Source organism: Harpia harpyja, chromosome 11 (assembly GCF_026419915.1).
Source record: "Harpia harpyja isolate bHarHar1 chromosome 11, bHarHar1 primary haplotype, whole genome shotgun sequence".
Lineage (NCBI taxonomy): Eukaryota > Metazoa > Chordata > Aves > Accipitriformes > Accipitridae > Harpia > Harpia harpyja.
Window position 1 is genome coordinate 13,220,332 of NC_068950.1, and position 19,811 is coordinate 13,240,142.

Below are 19,811 nucleotides of genomic sequence, written 5' to 3' on the forward strand. Positions count from 1 at the left end.
CTGAGCCTGAAGAAGAGATGCAGATGGCACCTTGGTATTGCAAAGCAGGTTGTAATAAAAATGCTGAAGATACATAGATGGATTATAAGCACGGTATAAGAAACCGTTACTGTATGCACAAAAGCTACCCTTACAACCCTGATGGCCTTTTAAATATTTCTGAATTGTGATAGGATTCCTGTTTATATAAAGGATGAAGCTATTCATGGAAATGATGCTAATATTTAAATAAATCACCCAGTCATACCTTGCTACTCATTAATTTAAAAAATTAAGTACTTACAGAGTGCAAATGAAAAAAGGGGGAGAGAGTGTTTTATTCTATGGAAAACTATAAATGTCTTTTGTGGCATTAAGAAACATTAAATTCAGAGCAGCTTTAAATGGAAGACTTGTATTTAAACATCTGCAGCTGTGGCTCTTACATGTAGTTGAATGCTTTGCAACCAAGAAGGTCCCATCTCTCACCCACACTGTTGCTCAGACAAGCTTACGGGGGGTGGCTCTGTGGAAATACTGACAAGTAATGAATGCCAACAGAGGTGGTGAAGGGAAGGGGACCCTGGCTTCGGTGTCCATGCCCATGCATCTCCTTGTGAGGCAGTGTGGAAATGACCCAAGTGCAGTGAGGTACCTTGAGAGTCCTCCTCCCCTCGAGCTCGTGTCTGATTTTGGTTGTGCAGTCAAGGAGAACTGGGAAATGCTGCCACTGATGCCCATGGGATGGTGGGAACTGCTCTGCTTGAAGCTGTTTGCTCTCTATTGTGGCACATTTCTTTTGGAATACTTCCTCTCTATTCAGACCCTGAATTTGCTGGTGGGTATATCCCACTCTAAGTTTCATAATGTCTGCTGGAATAAAGCTAATCCCAAAAGTTAGTGTGAACTGCATTCCTTTTATGGTCTGCACTATTTCAGTCCATCATTTTGTTTCAGCTCATTCAAAGTGCTTATGCAGCAGTAATGGAGTTAGTTTATTGCTGCACCAAAATCAGTAAATTTGATGCAGTTAAAAAAGCCACGTATAGAGGGAGAACGTGCTACATAGGTGCAATGTGAGGGTTACTGCATAGACTAAGCAAGACTTACAGGGTAGCAAGACCCTTTGGAAACCTGGCTCTGAAGGGGTTGCTGGAGTGGCCATCTGGTAGCTTAGGTTAACCAAGGTTTTGTGTAATTTGTGACTAATACTAGTGATAGTAATGACCAGCTTTCAGTCAACTGCCAGTCCTGCTTTTATCCACCTAGGAGTGACCCTTGATAAAACTGAAAGCTCACCAGAGATCTCAGTCCTCATTAAACCAGCCTTCTTTAAGCCCCATCCTCTTGAGCCCAGAAAGTCTGGCACAAGGAAGACTCTGTCTCGCAATGGAGGAGGATCAGGTTAGGGAACATTTAAACAAATTACTCAAGTCCATGGGACATGGGGTGCACCCACAAGTGCCGAGGGAGCTGGCCCATATCATTGTGAGGCCACTGCCACTTATCTCATCACTGGAGAGGCACATCTGGAGTGCTGTGTCCAGTCATGGGTTCCCCAGTACAGGAGAGGCCAAAAGAGCTGGGTGTGCTCAGCTTGGGGAGGAGAAGGCTCAAGGGGGATCTTATCAATGTTTATGATTATCTGATGGGTGGGTGTAAAGAAAAGAGAGACAGAATCTGGGCAGTGGTGCCCGGTGACAGGACAAGAGGCAACGGACATAAACTGAAAGACAGGAAATTCCTATGAACATAAGAAAATGCTTTTTTACCACGAAGGTGGTTGAACACTGGCAAAGGAGAAATTATGGAGCCTCCATCCTTGGAGATACTCAAACCCCACTGGTTAGTCCTGGGCACCCTGCTCTAGTTGACCCTGCTTGAGTGGAGGGGTTGGGCTTGGACCATCTCCAGAGGTGCCTCCAACCTCAGCTATTCTGTCATTATTTATTTAAGTTGTTAACAGTGTAACAGTTGTTTAAGGATCAGTTGCAAATTACTGAAAGATGGGGTCACTGTTTCCTTAAAAATAAGGTTGTAGAGAAGAGCAACAGAAATAAGTTTTCCCCTGTATCAGTAAATTCAATTTCTTATTAAAGGTTGGTTCATCCTTAGAAATCATATTGTAAATGTGTTGGGGACCTGCCAGAATTCTTCACTGAGATTATTGCCATGGAAGACAAAGCTATGCATTATTGTAGGCTTTTCTATGTCTCAAAATTTAAGTTGCAGACAGCTGACACAGTGGCTGTCTATCTGGTATAGATGCCAAGTAGAGAATGCAGGAACGTTCCCAGGAGGAAATGCTGGGGCTCCTAATGTAGGTTTGATGGGATATTATCCTGGTAACAGCAGCACTGAGAGTAAGGAGCACAGATCTCAAGCACGGTGCCCCAATTTTTAAAAAAATCACAGTTTTGAGAAGCTGAAATTACAATATTTCCTTTTACAATCAGGCATTCCAGTTCAGTGACATTTTTTTCCCCAACTTCTAGCAGTTATGTAAAAGTTTATATACATTTGTTCTTTGTTTGCTTGCCTGTTTTTGTTTCCTGTTTGATTATGTCTCTATTTGCTAATCCTGCCCTGAGGTATTTCCTACCTGACATGCACTAGCTGTCAGAGATTTCAGGTGCTTCATTTCTCTCACTTCCTTATGCAATATTTAAACGTCTTTTATGAGATAGTTGTTAATTTTTAATGGAGGATCCCATTAAATTGGGAAGCTCACTTAGCTCTGTTCCAAAGGGCAAAACAAGAAATTTCGTACCATTTGAAAACATATAATATCCCTGTTTTCAGACAGCATCATGTAGACAGAATTCAATTTAGCAATGAAGTAGCTGATGGAGCTTTTCCAGGGCCCAACAGGAGGAGGACGTATGTATAGGAAAGAGAGCAAGCAGGGGATTTCTAAATACAAGCTTTTCAACTTCCAGTTCTTTGAAGATAAGGGGTCACATTAGATTTGAGACTGCTTTGTATTTGAGTATGATACTGAATATCATTCTTTCTAAATGTTTAACCTTCTACTTTTATCTGTTTCATCCATTTTTACAACTTCAGACTGTGGGCATTAATTTCCTTCTGTGTGACAGCATTATTTTAGTGGAAGGCCTGGATACGACTTAACTCCATCACTCAGTCTTAACTTCATCACCCTCTAGCTTTTCCCTACTGCAAGTCACAGGCACGTAAAAAACATTAAAAAAAAATCCCAGTATACCTTGTGGAGGTAGCCTTTTAAATTAGCACGGCCAAAAAGCTTTTTGAGGCCTAAAAATGCCATTTTGAAACAATTTACAGCCTGCTGCAACTGGTAAGTTTTCTTAAATGTTTACGTTTTCTCTTTTTTTTCTTTCCTCCTTACTTTTGATGAGATATCACTTCTACAGTTTTAGGTTAAAACATGCCCTTAATGTCTTTAATTTAAAATTACCTTTTCTCTGCTAGCGAGATGTAGTGTACGTGCCACAATTTCAGAAAAATATCTATTTTAGAAATTGATTACTAGTGTTATTTTGTGATAGTTTTATATCTAATGATGAAGAATTTGTACTTGCAAGAATATTTACAAAATTACAGTTGTTCATCATTGGCTTAAAAAGCCCTTTGTTGCAAAAAGGTGGATTAAATCTTGGCATGGAAACTGATCCTAAGCCAATTAGGAAAACTCTGTTTGTTTGCATCCTTGTCATTAACTTAAGGAAGATTAAAATAAAGAGCAGGAAGAGAAGCAATGTGTTTCCTGTGTCCCGTTCATCGCAGAGCTGCTGTAGTGTCTTGCCCTGTTGCAGTTCTGAGGCATAGCAAACCTTAAAATTTTGGTCTGTTTAGTTATTTTTTCACTGAAGAGATCAGAACAGCCTCCTGCAACTGGATGGTAGTACTGAAGGTGCCGGGGGAGAGCCCAGATCTGTCTGTCCTCACGCTGTCAGGGTGAGCCTTGTCCCCTCTTCCCACTGCCCAGCCATGCACTGCTCTTTCATATTTTTGCATTTTGTGTCATAGTTTCTGTCTTGTTTTTTCTCGTGGTGTGGCCTGAGTCTCCGTCACACAGAGAGAGACGGTTCTGCACCTGTTGGCAGTACCCTGTCTTTGAAGAGGGACGAGGAGAAGCCATATTCCCAACTGGCCATCCTCCAGCACCGTGACATCTGCTCCTTCCTCCTGGTTGCCCATCCTTACGTACTTCATGTGACCCCAGGGCCAGGGCTGGACCACTGTCTCAGCCTTGGCAAGGAGGATCTCAAACATTGGCATGCAGTCGAGGCACACATGTTTGCCTGCTGTCCTGGGGGCCCAGGACCACCTGCAGTGTGTGAGGTTGTGATCCGGATTGGTTCAAGCATTGGGGGGGTGCTTTTGTGAGTCATTCCCTTGGTATTAGTAGTCCTTTGTATGTTGAATTAAGTCTGTTTACAGGCAAAATCTGTTCCACTGAAGGATGACACAGAACTGATGAAAGCCATTTTGGTGAGGGATGTAACTGCTTCTGAAGTTCATTATTGCAACCAGAGAAAGGATCCTTATCCTTATCCATATCCTACTTCAGTGTAATGACTTTGTCTTACAGAGAGGTGCACAAAGCTTTTTGAAATTGTTTTGCATGCACGTTTGGCCTTTCTTTAGTACTCTATTTTGCTCCATTACATGTTGCCCATAGAGGTCGGTGTTTGCCTTTAAAAAGGAGAGCCGTATGCCTGAAGCACTGTAATATCTTTCACATAACACGCAGCTGGCTTTCATATCTGCTTCTACCCATTTCCCTCAGTAAATAACGTTACATTGATCTCTTTTGAGGTTCTAAAGATGTGACTGAGAAGGAAAATGTTAGCATGTATTTTGGTACATCATTAAGTTTTGCTATCTTTAACACATTTTAAAAGATCAAACATGGTATTTAAAAAAACCTCAACAACCTGACATTTCATAAAATATTTCCATAGCTGAAAGAGGAATAGAGGATGATTCAGAGTGAGAACTGTATCTGTAGTTATCATCTTACATATATTTTATGCAGTCATTTTCTGGCTGAAAACATGAAATGTTTTCAGTGATGTGCTTGTAGAACGAAACCCTCCCTCTTTATCCTGAGACCCATCCACCATTATTTGTCAATGGTAGTAACAGTTGTGGCTGTATGAGAGTAATTACATGAATTAGTTGCCTGAGATTATGGAAGATACTTTGGGAAATAAAGTCTGTAGAGTGGTTTTGAGTGAGCTCTGGGTGAGGAAAGTATAAAAACAGTCACTCAAAAAACAATGACTGCAGGTTGTATTTTGCAAGGACTGTCTTCTCAAATGTTCTTTACATGAACTGTAGCTAATGTTACCTAAACATGTTTAAAAAATATTACTTTGAATTAGTTTCTCTATGTTTTCACATGGAAAGTGAGGTAAGAATCACATGGATTGCACCATGCTTCGTTATCATCTCAACTGTATTTGTCAACTACCCCTAGGTTGTGTGCACTGCAGTTTACTTAACTGTCTAAATGCTTTTTAAGCAGAACTGTTAAATGAATTTACTGGTTGGATAAAAATCTTAGATTATCATATCAAGACATGGAAACTTTGTTTACTAAAATAAGCATTTCTTAGCTTCATTAGTTGTGACGGTTAGGAATGATTTTGAGCAGTATGCCTGGCTGCAAAATAGTCTGGATTCTTGTGTTTCACGCCTGTTGATAAAAGAAAAACTACCATTAATAGTTCTGTGTGTTCTTCTAATTAAGTTGCCCTAATCCCTCTTTGAAGAGTGACCATTCTTCTACAGAAATCAAAACAATTGATTTAATTCAATAGTACTTAGTATTCCATTCATTGTGAAGTTTATATGAACGATAGATTATTAATGAAATGTTTGCAGAAAGCATGGTGCAACTAGTGCTTTTGGAAATGTATTAGTGGAAATGTTCAGCTGAAAGTGCTTATACATCTGCTCTGATATTCTTTTTCCCTCCTTAAAAAGTGTTTTCCCTCTCCATTTGCACCCAGGTGTGTGTGTCCCAACTTTGGGTTTTTTTTTAAATTAAGCACATGGGACAATGTGATGCATGACTTTCTCAATTTATGTCTACGCAAACGAAGATTGCTTCTTTTCAGATTTTCTTCTTTCAGACCTATAGCCAGAAGGGAGCACTCTTACCTAAGGCATAGTAGTGTTCCCCTCACCCCTTAGTTTCTGCTGGCTTGATGTATGTAGGCAGCAAATTCTTTCACCAGAACAATGGGTAAAGGGTGAGTCTAGGAACTGTTCAACAACACACTTGCAGTCTCTATACTAATTTGTTGCCACGTAGTAAGACTTTTCTGTCTCTTTCATTACTGGTGGTAGCCTTTGCTTGCTAAAATTGAATGGCAATTCAGAGTAAGATGAAACAATTCTCCTATTGTCTTCTCGTAGGGATTTGCCATATATGTTTTTCCAAAACAGTGATAGATGTCCCTCATATTGCCACTCCTCAACATGATCATAGAGTGGTTTCAGTTGGAAGGGATCTTAAAGATCATCTAGTTCCACCTTTCCTGCCATGGGCAGGGACATCTTTCACTAGATCAGGTTGCTCAAACCCTCATCCAGCCTGATCTTGAATACTTACAGGGATGGGACATCCACAACTACTCTGGGTGACCTGTTCCAGTGTCTGACCACACTCACAGTTAAGAATTTCTTCCTAATATCTAATCTAAATCTACCCTCTTTCATCTTAAAACCATTAGCCCTTGTCCTGTCACCACAGGCCCTGGTAAAAATCTCTCTCCATCTTTCTTCTAAGCCTCCTTTAATTATTGAAAGGCTGCAATAAGGTCTCCCCAGATCCTTCTCTTCTCCAGGCTAAGCAACCCCAACTCTCTCAACCTTTCTTCATAGGACAGGTGTTCCAGCCCTCTGACCATTTTTGTGGTCTTCTCTGGACTTGCTCCAACAGGTCCATGTCCTTCTTGTACTGGGGACCCCAGAGCTGGATGCAGTACTCCAGGTGGGATCTCACCAGAACAACTCCCTCAACCTGCTGTCCATGCTGCTTTTGATGCAGCCCAGGACACATTTGGCTTTCTGGGCTGCGAGTGCATATTGCCAGCTCATGTGCAATTTGCCACCCACCAGTACCCCCACGTCCTTCTCCGCTTTCAATCCCTTCATGCCCCAGCCCATATTGACATTGGGGATTGCCCAATCCAGGTGCAGGACCTTGCACTTGGCATTGTTGAACTTCATGAGGTTTGCAGGGGCCCACTCCTGAAGCCTGTCAAGGTCCCTCTGGATGGCATCCCTTCCCTCGAGCAAATCATCTGCACCACTCAGCTTGATGTCACCCACAAACTTGCTGAGGGTGCACTCAGTCCCACTGTTTGTGTTGTTGATGAAGATGTTAAATAGTACTGGTCCCAGTATGGACCCTTGAGGGACATCACCTGTTACTGGTTTCTATTTGGACATTGAGCCATTGACTGCAACTCTCTGGATGCGGCCATCCAGCAAATTCTTTATCCATCAAATAGTCCATTCATCAAACCCCTATCTTTCCAATTTAGAGAGGAGGATGTTGTGTGGGCCTGTGTCAAAGGCCTTGCAGAAGTCAAGATAGATCACATCAGCTACTCTTCCCTTATCCAGCAATACAGTCACTCCATTGTAAAAGACCATCAGATTAGTCAGGCATGATTTGCCCTTGATGAAGCCATGTTGGCTGTCTCTAATCACCTCCCTGCCTTCCATATGCCTTGACATATCTTCCAGGAGGATTGGTTCCGTGATCTTACCAGGCATAGAAGTAAGGCTTAGTGGTCAGTAGTTCCCAGAGTCCTTTTTACTCTTTTTAAAAATGGGGGTGGTGTTTCTCTTTCTCCAGTCACTGGGGAATTTGCCTGACTGCCATGACTTTTCAAATACGATGGAGAGTGACTTAGTGACTACATCTGCCAGTTCCCTCAGGATCCTGGGATGCATCTCATTGGGTCCCATGGACTTGTGTATGTTCATGTTCCTCAGATGGTCTTGAACCTGATCAATATGGTATCATCTAGGATGTTACCAACTTGGGAGTCCCACTGTGTTTGCCATGGGCTAGGTGTAGAGGATGGATTACAGAAATCTGTTGTAAACATGCGTAACATGATTAAAGTATTTTGGTGGAGAAAGGGGTCAGGTTCAAAACTGAATCTAGTCAACTGACCCATCAGTCACCCCATTATTCAAAAGCTTTCAGCAGTCAAGTGCAGACAGCTTGCATGTGTTTGTTTTCCTTCCCAGGGATTAACCAGATCTTCATGCATGGTTCAGTGAAGGCTTTAAAAGCAAGTAGGAAGTTTTCCTCTAGCAGAATCCAGGCAACGCAGGTAATCTCATGTAGCTGTTGACGTACCATGTAGACAATTATTAAGATGACAGCTAGCTGCAGGCAGTAAGTAAGTGGGTGTCTGAATACAGGATGTCAGAGTTCCCGGTCCAAAGAGTTTGCAACTGAAACAGCTGTTTCCTAGTGCTAGGCTACCTGGCTCCCCTTACTTTGGATGACGTCTTCAAGAATCAGAGTATGCATGGGTCATATGGTGGAGAGCCACGCTGGCTGTATGGTTAGTCACCCGCTGAGCAATGTCACTGGGACCCCAGAAAAGGTCTTTCAGACCTCTCTCCTATTTGCCTGTTTTGAAGAAACCCCAAACAAAACATTTCTAATAGCGAGAGAAATGCAGTGCTTGCTGGTCTCCTTAAGCTCCTTCTCAGATTTCTCTCCAATGGCCAGCTGCTCCTCCAAAGTTTGTTTAAAGTTGAATGTCATGGGCAGCAGTGAAACTCTAATTGCCTGTGATAATGTTGTGGGGTTTTTGCAGTTTATCAAGGGCATCTTTTTGGCAGATCTTCCAAGAATATACCACAGGAATGTCAGACTGCTTGTACTGGCTTTCTGCGTACAGGGGCTGGGTGGGAGGTCTGTGTACAAGGGCTATGGTTATAACATGGAAATAGTAAATTATTATAAAACCAGGGGGAAGGAAAAAAAAAAGCAGAAGTGACCAGGGCAGACACACAAAGGAGGTGGGCAGTTATTCATAGGTCCTGATATAACACTGGACGTCATAAAGTGATGCAGATCCAATGAATTTGGAGCAAAATGGCGAAATAAGCTGGCAATGCACACAGGTATTTAATCAGCATATCACAGAAAGATATTTGGAAGGAACCCTTCATTGGTCATCAGGTTTACTCCCCTGCGTCATGGAAGAGTTTAATTATGCTAAGCCACTCCTCCTCAGATGGAGGCCAAGTAGTCATTATGTCCAGCGAAGACGTTTCTTGGCAGCTTTGCTGCACTGTCCATGTCTTAGAAACAAAAGCACTGTAGCGTAATGTTGTTGAACTCTGGAAAATGACAGTAAAAAATGACATAATTTGGGCTCCATGGTTACCGCTTCTCAGTAACTTCCCCCTAAGTATTTTCAGGGGATAAGTAAACTTGTAATTTTGTTTCCTGAACAGGAGTCCTGGAAAATGTCCTCCGGGAGTTGAAATTCTGTGCTTTTTCTGTCTTAGCCTTTTACTAAACAAGGTCTGTCTCAGATGCATATATACTTCTATATATATAGGGCAACATAAAACATATATATATATATGTCACCTGTATATGTTCATGTTCCACACACATTTAAACATGGCAGATTGTGAGTTCTTGAGTTGTTTCTGCTTCCTTGGAGGAACTGAAAAATTACAGAAAAAGTTTAATCCATTGAAAATTACTTTTCCAATCAATATTTGTCCTTTTGGTGCAGTGGATTATCTGAACAGACTGTGCCTTATTCATGTGTGTTCCTAGATAAGATTTTGCAAAGAATTTTTGTGATTTTACATCCTTTGTGCACACTTTGCTTTGGGTATTTGAGATTCAAATTTCTTTTTTGCGGATGTGATTGGGTAAACAAATCTGATTCCTCTTTGATTGCATGAGTGTAAGTTCCCCTTTAGGAAGACACAGCACAGGGTATGTTTGCTGGCTAATGCCAGCAAACTTCTGGCAACTGGGAGCATAGTGAGGCGTCACCTGGGCCCAACATCGTGATGCTGGTACAACTCTTCTTCTATGCAAAGAAACAGAAAAAAGACACACAAAGCTTTCCAACTAAGTATGCTCCACAAGGGTCTGCTGTGAAGGACACTCAGAATAACCATGTTCAAACCAGTCATTTTTCTTCATTCAAATAACCATACCTCTCTTCTTGATTTTTAAATCTGTTATGGCAAATGCCAGGCATTTTTCTGTGTACTTAAGTCCTCTGCTTCTGTGCTATGAAATTAGTGCAGATTGAGTGGATGTTAAAAATAAACTCTGGCCCTAAATCATACTTTCCAAATGATGTTTTTCTATATCTTTTCAAGATAATAGTGATCAATTGATCTATTACATTCAACAGAAGCAGGTGTTTTAGGCGCTTTTTCCCCACACTATGATCAAAACAGAAGCCTTAGAGCATAAAGACTTTAAAAATTAAAGCTAAGTGTATTGGTTTATCAATTAATTTTTCATTGTCTCAGCAGAGAAGAACTTAAAACCAAAACATCTTAAGAAATGTAATTTAAAAAATCTTTCTTTTTTAATAAACTATGTTCTCATGAATAGACAGGGATCTCCTCAAAATACTTTTAAACTTGACTGTGTCAACTAAGCTTTCTTAGCAATGACAGTAACATTTCATGATGCTTCTGGGCTAGTGATGGCTGTTGGATTGATTTACAGCATTTCTTGGACATTTTGTGAAATGACATTAGAATAAAATCAACACTTTCATCTGCAAAATCTATTATTGGCTCTTGGCTTCTAGGTCTTATTTTTCTATTTAGAAGGTTTTAAAAAGCAGTAGTAGGATGCTGTCCCTATCAACTGGAGAGTAGAAAATAAAGGTGTATCTACACAGACAATAATATCTCTGGATTTGCTGAGAATGAGTAAGTTTAAACCTGCTCAGGTTAACTTGGGCACAAGTCCTATATATCGTATGGTCAAAGAAAGGAGTTTGCATCTCTCTGTATCTGTCAGCCGTACTGTGAGTGAGGTTAACAGATCACTCCTGCTGTCATTGCAGTCCATGGCGAGGCATCTGAGGGAGTCTATGGGATCAAGCAGAATTCATCTGAGTTTGAACAGACCGAAGTGGGTAGTGTAAGAGAGGGTGTTTTGCACACAAGGCATGAGATTTATGCTAGTGCTTTATTATATATACCTTTTACAAATATTTGTGTGGCTTCAGGCTCATTTCCTCTGAGCCATACTTGTCTCATGTTGGTGAAGAGGTGGGACTTGGGATGATGGAACCATTAAGATACATAATGAGAAGCATTATGTGCTGTTTATGAGACATATTTGAAAATAAGTGTTTGGTAGTCACTGCGTCTAACTTAGTCTGGGTTACCACTTACACCAGCTCACAGTCTGATCCAATGTTGCCAAGGATGTTTCTGAACCCTTGGTTAGTGACAACCATCCTGCTAAAAAGTGATTTGTGACACCAGCAAATCAGACTTCAGTCTTAGGTCATGCAAATACTTTCCTACATGAATTGTGAGGAAACAATATAAAATATATTATATAAAATATATTTAAAAAATGTAATGAAAAATGTAGTAAACATGAGGAAAAATTTTTTTTTTCTGTGTAAAAGCTGAGGAAGAAGAGAGAGTTTTCACAGATATGTTATTGAACCTAAGCAGTGTTGTAAAATAAGAATTGCTAGGCCTGGCGTTGACTTGCACTTGTCCATTTTATGCTAAACTGAATGCGTATTTTCCATCTTGAAGCTGCAAATGCATTAGTGCTGTGCTGTGGTATTATGGGACGTCTACAGCTCCCTCAACTGCAGACAATCGCATGAGAGGCTCAACTACCATGAGGACTGCGCAAGTCATTTATTGTAATCTTGGTAATGTGCTAATGATAATCTTCTGCTTACATCAATAAGCTCTTATCTTGTTTTGCTTAAGTCACCTTTCCCTCCTTGCAAAAGGAATTTTTTTTTTTCAGATTCTTAGTTATCATCTCTGGCTTAAACCAGATGCTTAAGCCCTTCTGTAAGTGTTGAGGTCACCCATACCAGATTCTCCCACAAGACTGAGGTTTAAAAGTAGTTGTAGCTCAAGACATGACAGTACAAAGACAGTCTGGAGTAAGATGATGTGCTAAGTTTGCTTTCTAAGGATAAAGAACAGATCATGAGGTTCCATGCTATAAACTTAAGCTTCAAGCATGTTTCCTTCATTTATGTTCCGTTTTCCCTTCCTGTAGCACATCGGTGTCCAAATTCCCATTCCTGTACCATCCAAGGGAACTCTTGGGCATCTATTAAGTTTTGGTATAACGACAGAGCCAGAGATGGAGAAGAGACTTGGCTGATAGCCTTTGCACTAGCATCCAGACATCTGTAGCCTTTTTTGAGGACTTGGTTTGATGTTACTATGATGGCAGCTCCTGAGTTCTTGGTCTGGTCTTACTATCTGCCTGGGCTCAGTACCCTGTCAGCCCTCTACTGCTACTCTAGGCAGCAGAACCCAGTCATCTCTGCTTTGTGCTCTCTTTGTTGCAGCAGACAATCATTTTCGTGTTCTAGTTGCTGCATTGCAGCTCCGCTCTTTTCTGAGTGAAAACTTCTTATGGACTTTCTTGGGGTGAATTGTTTCTCATCAGAGTGACTGTCTTCTGGGTAGCTTTTCTCTCCTTCACAAGGGTCTTGGATATTCCTTTTACTAACCCCTTTTCATGGATATGCAACGTCTCCTTTTTTCATAATAGCAAAAACTATAGGGCAAATTTGTGTTAGGAGAAGACAGTTTTGGGATTTTATTCACGAAATGTTGGAGCACAAGAGGTTATTTCAATTAGAATGAGAAACTGGCACAACAACCACGTGCTGGATGTTATCTTGTATAAATGTATTGCTTTTAATCTAAGAGAAAAGGAGGCAAGATATAATTAAGTTTTGCTTTGGGAATTCAAAGTGCATGGTTCTTTGTAGAGAGCACAATAATTGATCAAGCAATAACACTACGATTTTGATCAGTCCAAGCAATCTCAGCATAGTCTTTGGCTTTGCTCGGGTACTACTAAAGTAATGGGCTAATTGACTTCATTTGACTCACTGGTATGTCAGATTCACAAACTTAAAAAGATATGAACGGGCTATACATAGTCCCCTGGCCTTTTCTGATTTCTTTGGGTGTTTGTATTACCTCATTTGACTTTTGAAAGAGTGCCTTTATTGAACCTGCCAATCATTGCCTGAGGAGGAGGATTCTTGCCTAGTCTGGCATGGTGTTAATGGCACTGAGCCCTAAAAGCACTATAATCTGGCAGATTCTGAATTTTAAGGGAAAGAGATTGCTTTCTGTGTCCTGGGGCTTTCACTTTCTCTGTTATTTGAATGAATGCATTTCTTAAATCATACTTGTGTTGGCTCCCATTCTTGCCTGATTTATGTGATGTTAACATGTCTGTGCTGAAGGCTCTTTCCTTTTTCCATAAGCCTCTAAGGGTTTGGTTTGGATCTTTTCTATACCAGCACTGCAGCCTAATCAAAATTATGTTTTACAATATTGCCATTCTAAAAACTTCTATGTTAAATAATACAAAACCAGCTACTTTATTTTCACTGGCTGTGGAGGACACTTACATTTCTATGTGAGAATTTATGTTTGTGAATGTCTCTCACAAAGTTTTATTTCCTGAACAGTGGGAACAGTGGGAGTGGCATGCTCCTCTGCTCAGAAATCCTCCCCTGAGCCATTGCAGCAGGCTGTGTTCAGCTGCAGAATATATCGAGACATTTTATTTAGATGAACGGTTACATGCTGGGTCTGAGGAAAGAGAATGATTTGACATAAATTTCTGAACATAGCCTTGGTTACCTATCTTATTTAAAAAGCTAAGGTCATGCATATCAAGAATGTTTTATAGATTTTTATAAATGCACCTGTCAATATCTGACAGAGGTCCTTCTAACACGACTTTCTGAAGAGGTTGTAGAAATGCAGCTTGGAATCAGTCTTGGCACTATTTCTTCCATTATCAATTGCATTACAATGCATCCAAGGAAATGCTGAGAAATATTGCTGTGGTCATTATAATTTTATCAATTGTGATTGCTTGGCTAATCACCCTGAGTATTTCAATCTCAGTTTCTCTTCCACAAAAAAAGATGCTCACTATCCAGCACAAGGGAAAGGGTCTGGAGCACTTTTCATATATACTTATATACTTTTTGCTTATATTTCTGTGTATCTGATCTTGCCAGGTTGGATCAGATATGCAGATCTCTTGCCCAGAGAGCTTAAAATAAAAATAGACAAGACAGAAGGACATACATGGTCAAGACTCTCTTTTAGCTTGGAGTAGGATCCCCAGGTGTGATGGCGTTGTCTATTTTGGCAACCTTTTATCTGACGCTGGCTTGCTCAGGAAAAGTTGGACCCTTGCCCACCTCAAGATTTAGATATTAAGAGGAGTTGCCTTTTTAAATTTCTGTGCTGTGTATGATCTATGTGGCTGTTGTGTGTTGTTCGTAAGTCGAGAACCTGAAGCCTATGATGTAAGCAATAGGAATTTGCTTCTAAAATGGCAGTCTGGTTAGGACATACCAAAGAATATAAGATGTTTGTGTAATATTGGTGCTGACTGCCCATCAAAATCCACTGATCTTGCCACCTAACTCCCTTAGCCTCCTTTGAGAAATCCCAGTCTATGTAATCGAATGGATGAATTAAAAGTTCATCATCATCAGCTGCTAGATGAGAGGGGAACATGCTTAATGCTTCACATCATTGATCTCTTACAAGAAATAGTGATTCATGCAGTACAGCTGAACTCCAGAGTACCCTAAGTAAAGTAAATACATTCAGAGAAATCTCACCAGGATATGCACGTGTATTTTTCTGTGTGAAGAAGTTGAATATGTAAAACATTGTACAGCCATGCTGCGGTGCTCTGAAGGGAGAAGTCCAGGGAGGTGGGGGTTTAATGTCGCACTGTTCCTTTACTGCACTTCTAACAGGAGCAAGAGGAAAGTGTCAAGTCACATTTCAGCTGCTTTCACAGTTAACGATCAAAGGGCTTCCGAAGAGTGTATCAGCTGAACAGGAGGTATCAGCATCACCTTGGATTGGGTGTGCTGGGAGCCTGCAAATGTTTTATTGAAGGAGAGAGAAAACTGTGTAAACTTTTGGTTTATATGAGACAGTGATCATTTTTCTCTCAAGACAAATATCAATGAAATTATGCTGCAGAGATGTAGTCCTTACAAGTAATGGGACTTCTAAGTAGCAAGTGAAAGGTAGCTAATGAGGAAATACTGTGCAGATGATGCAAGTACCTCAAAGGAGGTTGAAAGGGAAATGAAGGCTTAAGGTGAAATGAATGTATCTTGCTCTTTCCAGATGTAATAAAAAATCGCAGGTTTACAAGCAATTGAAAATAGAGTAAATGCTTTAAAAAGACATCATCTTCCTCCTCCATTCTCTTTGCATCGTGGCAACAGGTAGAGAGAGTGATGCTGCAAGGGAACACCTGCTGCTTGCAATGATCTCCAACAGCCCCTGGGGTCATTAGTAACTGGTTTAAATTATAGCAGGATGCTGTGAGTTATGTTACACAACTGAACAGGCACATCTGGCCTGGGCTTAGGGGACCACGAAGATGGCTTAAAGCTTCTTCTACATCATTACCCCTCTCCAAGTTAAATACATCCCACAGCTGTTACTGAAGATAGAGGTCATTATCTTTTCCTGTATTTTTTCTGTCTTTAGAGTTTGTTGTGTAGTGTCATAAAATGAAATAGTTGAAGCAGGGGCTTGTTGGAAGGAGGCTTTCTCTCATTTTTACTGACCTTCCCCTAACCTCTCACTGGTAGGGTTTGAGAATGTTTTCCAAACCGATAGATAAAACTCTATCTAGTAATGGAAAAAACTCATTACCATGTTCCAGTGGTTTAAGTCTGATCTCCTTCCAGCCCTGTATTTTGGCTTCTCTCTACTCCAGTAAGAAAACAAGTAGATGAAGGAAGTAGAACTGGCTGTCTTCTCCAGTTTCAAGGCTTTTTCTGTATACACTTGCATATTTCAACAGGTTGTTCCAATATAAATATTTAAAGAAAAAGGACGGAAACCCCAAGCTGGAGTGGATAGCAGTTTCCAGAGCTGCTTCAGAGAATGTCTGTGTCAGGACAGCGCTTGACTGCAAAGGAGGAGGGTACAGCATGTTATCGAAAGATAGAAGATAATTGCTAGGCAAAACATAAACCAGTCTGGAGCTCATGTCTGCCGTCCTGATATCCAGACAGTAGGAAAACAGGCTTGGTGTCAGACCGCGGGGGGCTGATGGAGAAGGGGTGGGAGGAAACCCGCAAAACCGCAGTCCTTCCTCCCTGCTCCTCAAAATGTCAAACACCAGAATGTTTTTTCCTTGCCTTTCTGTACCACATGCATACAGAAAAATGTGAGTACCTTAGAGCACATCACGGTACAGTCATGCCTGCGTGGCTCATCTGCCTGGCTGTGATGCATCAGGCTGCAGTTAGTAACGGAGAGCATGGGGACGAGAAGGGGGACAGCCATATCTGCAGCATCTTTCCCTGGACAGCCCTCCCAGCTGAGCCTGTCGGAGGGTTTAAAATTGCCTGAACTATTATAAACTCTGTGGGGAAGAGCTACTTTCCAGATAAGAAAATTAGAAACAGTTAGTCCCGTAATCCTTGCATGTGAATGTTGGAGCAGATATTGCCAATGATCAATAAAGGCTGATAATGTAACTTTATACTTACAGCTGAAGAGTACCCCAATAAAGAAACTTTCTCTTTCGCTCACTTGTAAAGCCTCGGCACAGTGGTTTAGGATTCCAGTCTGAGGAAAAATAGAGATTTCTATTTTTGTTTCTCTTCTTACCGACCTGCTATGACTTCAGTCTCTGAAATAAAACAAACGCTTGTGCTCTGAAAACATCTTTTGTTTTGGTTTGGTTTGTTTTGGTTTGGTTTTCTTTTTGAAGAAAAAGTACTTTAATCTCCTAGGTTACCTGAGCTGATACCAAAAAAGCCAAAGAAACTCTCTAAGACTCAATTTTTAAGTTTTAGAAAGCAGGCATTCTTTATTGCAGCGCTGGGTGCACAGGGGATCACTCCACCTATCATGCACACCGTCAGGCCTAATTGTGCAGGTTAAGTACATGTTCTACATACATATTCACTAGATTTCTGAGAAATGTTATACATATTCATTAGTTTTCTGGGAAACTATTAGCATATGCAAATGTCCTTTACGCAGGCGCATTGAAGGTCTCTGGTGGTCTTCAGGAGTCCTCTGGTGGTTTTCCGTAGTCTTCCTCACTTGTCCACTACTTGACCCTTCTCAGATGATTCTGCGCAGTGTGATCTTCTGCGTTTGATACATCTTATCCTAAAGAATGCTTGTTAGTGCTTGTATTATCTATGCTTACATTTTGACATAATTCACATGGATACTTCTAAACTAAGTTACCTAAAAGGGTTAAAGTCCTTATCTTCTTCAGTGGGGGCTCGTCCGGGATGGTCTAGAAACTGCAAGGTCATCCAAAAGCAATTTCTCACACATTTTGCAACATACAGAACCCCCCCATCCACCACTGATCAGCAAACAATCGGGCAAAGAAACAGCAACGCCATTATACTCAGAAAAACGTCCTGCATCAGAGCATATGTAAAATTTAGTATCTTCAGAAAATTCAGTGCAACCATTTTAGCTGTGAATCCAGTCTTGCATGCCAGATGGATTCCTGAAGAAACATTATGAACATATAATTTGTTAAAATAAGGAGATTTAATTGTCTTTTCTCTCCCCCTTCTAGAAGGCTAATTGTGAACTTCTGAAATTGAAGCAACACTTTTGTTTTTCCTGCTGGAAAACCCCTAATCCAGTCCACGCTCGCTACGTTAGTTGCTCCAATCTGTATGCTGTATGGACTTTACAGGTCCTGTTTCCATAGAGTTGGGCAGAAGAGAGACGTGGTTCAGCAAGGTAACTGAAACTTGCAAAAAGAGCTTTTTCTGAGTTAAAAGTTCAATGCTTTTTGTTGAAATGAAAACATTAAAAAGTGATTTTGGCTTAACTCTGTGCTACATGAAGAGGTCTTATTTAATTTTGAAATTACTGATGCCTTTGGATAAACTTTTAATTTTAACTTTAACCACTTTAAAAAAAATTCTTAAAGATTTTGCTGTGTTTGAAGTGAAACTTTTCAGTTAAAAATGTCCAAATGGCTTTGAACTTTCTAACTACTTTCCCCCACCAAGTGCATATAATTGACAAATAAACCCAAAATTCTGGGCATTTTTAAATCCTCACCTCACTCTAAAGTTATTTTATATTCTGTTTCTTGGGGGAAACTGAGGAGGGTGGAATTCATGTTGCTGTGCGTACAGTCTATAAATGTTTTTTGGCCAAACGTATTCCGTATTGACTTCCTTTTAATTCGGTCTGACATTTGAGGTCTGACCTTCTCCAAGGAGACCTGCTGGCTGCTGTGCCTAAGGGGCACGGGGAAGCAGGAGGGACACATATAGGTGTGCATCATGAGCCCAGAAGGCAGACCTTCTGGATGGCTGATGCTTCAACTGTGAGCACCGCATCTCCCTGTGCTGCATAAGCCTCACTGCAGGTCCAATTCAGCCCCAAATAGATGGAATTTTGATGAGATCAATGAAATTATGCAAATTTGCAAGGGATGTGACTGTAGTCCATAGACTAAGAGACACTGTTTCATAAGTAAACTAATTCATGACAGTCGTCAGACCTCACTACCACCAGCCATGAACTTGTTCATATACAGACAGTGATTGATGCAATTGCCTTGATGTTGTGGCAGATGGATATTTGCAAGAGCTGGCTGCCAACTGTTGTTGAATTACATCATGTAGTAAAGGGTGATCCGTGTTTTCATGTCATGATACAAACCAACCAATCTCTGTTGCACAAGTAGGCACTTTAAAATATGTGGGTTCAAAATGGTATAAGCAAAGCACGTTTAGAGTGATTGCTTTTCTCCAACAAAAGCAATTCTCTAAATTCTCCTTACCTACTACGATATCATTGCTATTAATAGGGAAAATGGTAAATCCTTTTGCTTCAGATGTAGGTGCCATTAGTTAGCTATGCCGTGTCTACCAACAGCATGCCTCTTCACTTCCCTGCATCTTGCTGGCCAGTACAAAGTTCCTCCACGTTGATAAGTCAATGTCTACCTGTACTCTGTTCCAGGCTTGAAATGAAAGGATTTACCATTTTAAGTGCCAAATGGGGCTTGCAAAAACTCTAGGCCCTGTTGTTCACTATGTTTAATACTTAATGTCACCCTTAAAACATGTTGCCTAGTGTCTAGGAAGAGATTCCTGTGGTGAAAAGATGGCTTCTTCAGCTGTTCTTTCTTCCTTTGTCCCCTTATTTTCCTCCTGGACTCATCATTACAGTGTCAAAGCACCTCTTCAGCGACGGAGCTCTGAAACCTGGTAGATGTGTCACACTCATTTGCTGATACATATGCTAGTTTTGGTTTCTTCTCCTTGCTAGCTGCAGTGCTCTTCTTCACAGTGTGTCCTTTAGCATGGTATGAATGCATGTAGCTACTTAACAGTGAAAAAATGAATCACAACCTATTGTAGTATTTTTTTACTCATTTTGGTTTTTTTCCAGGTTACCGATTCATTCAAGCAGAACAAATTTCCATGGTAAAATTTCAGGTGTCAAAATATCCACCCCAAGAACTCAATGCTTGATTATCTTGGCTTCTGTAATTTCCTTTTCAAATGTTTTGACTGGAC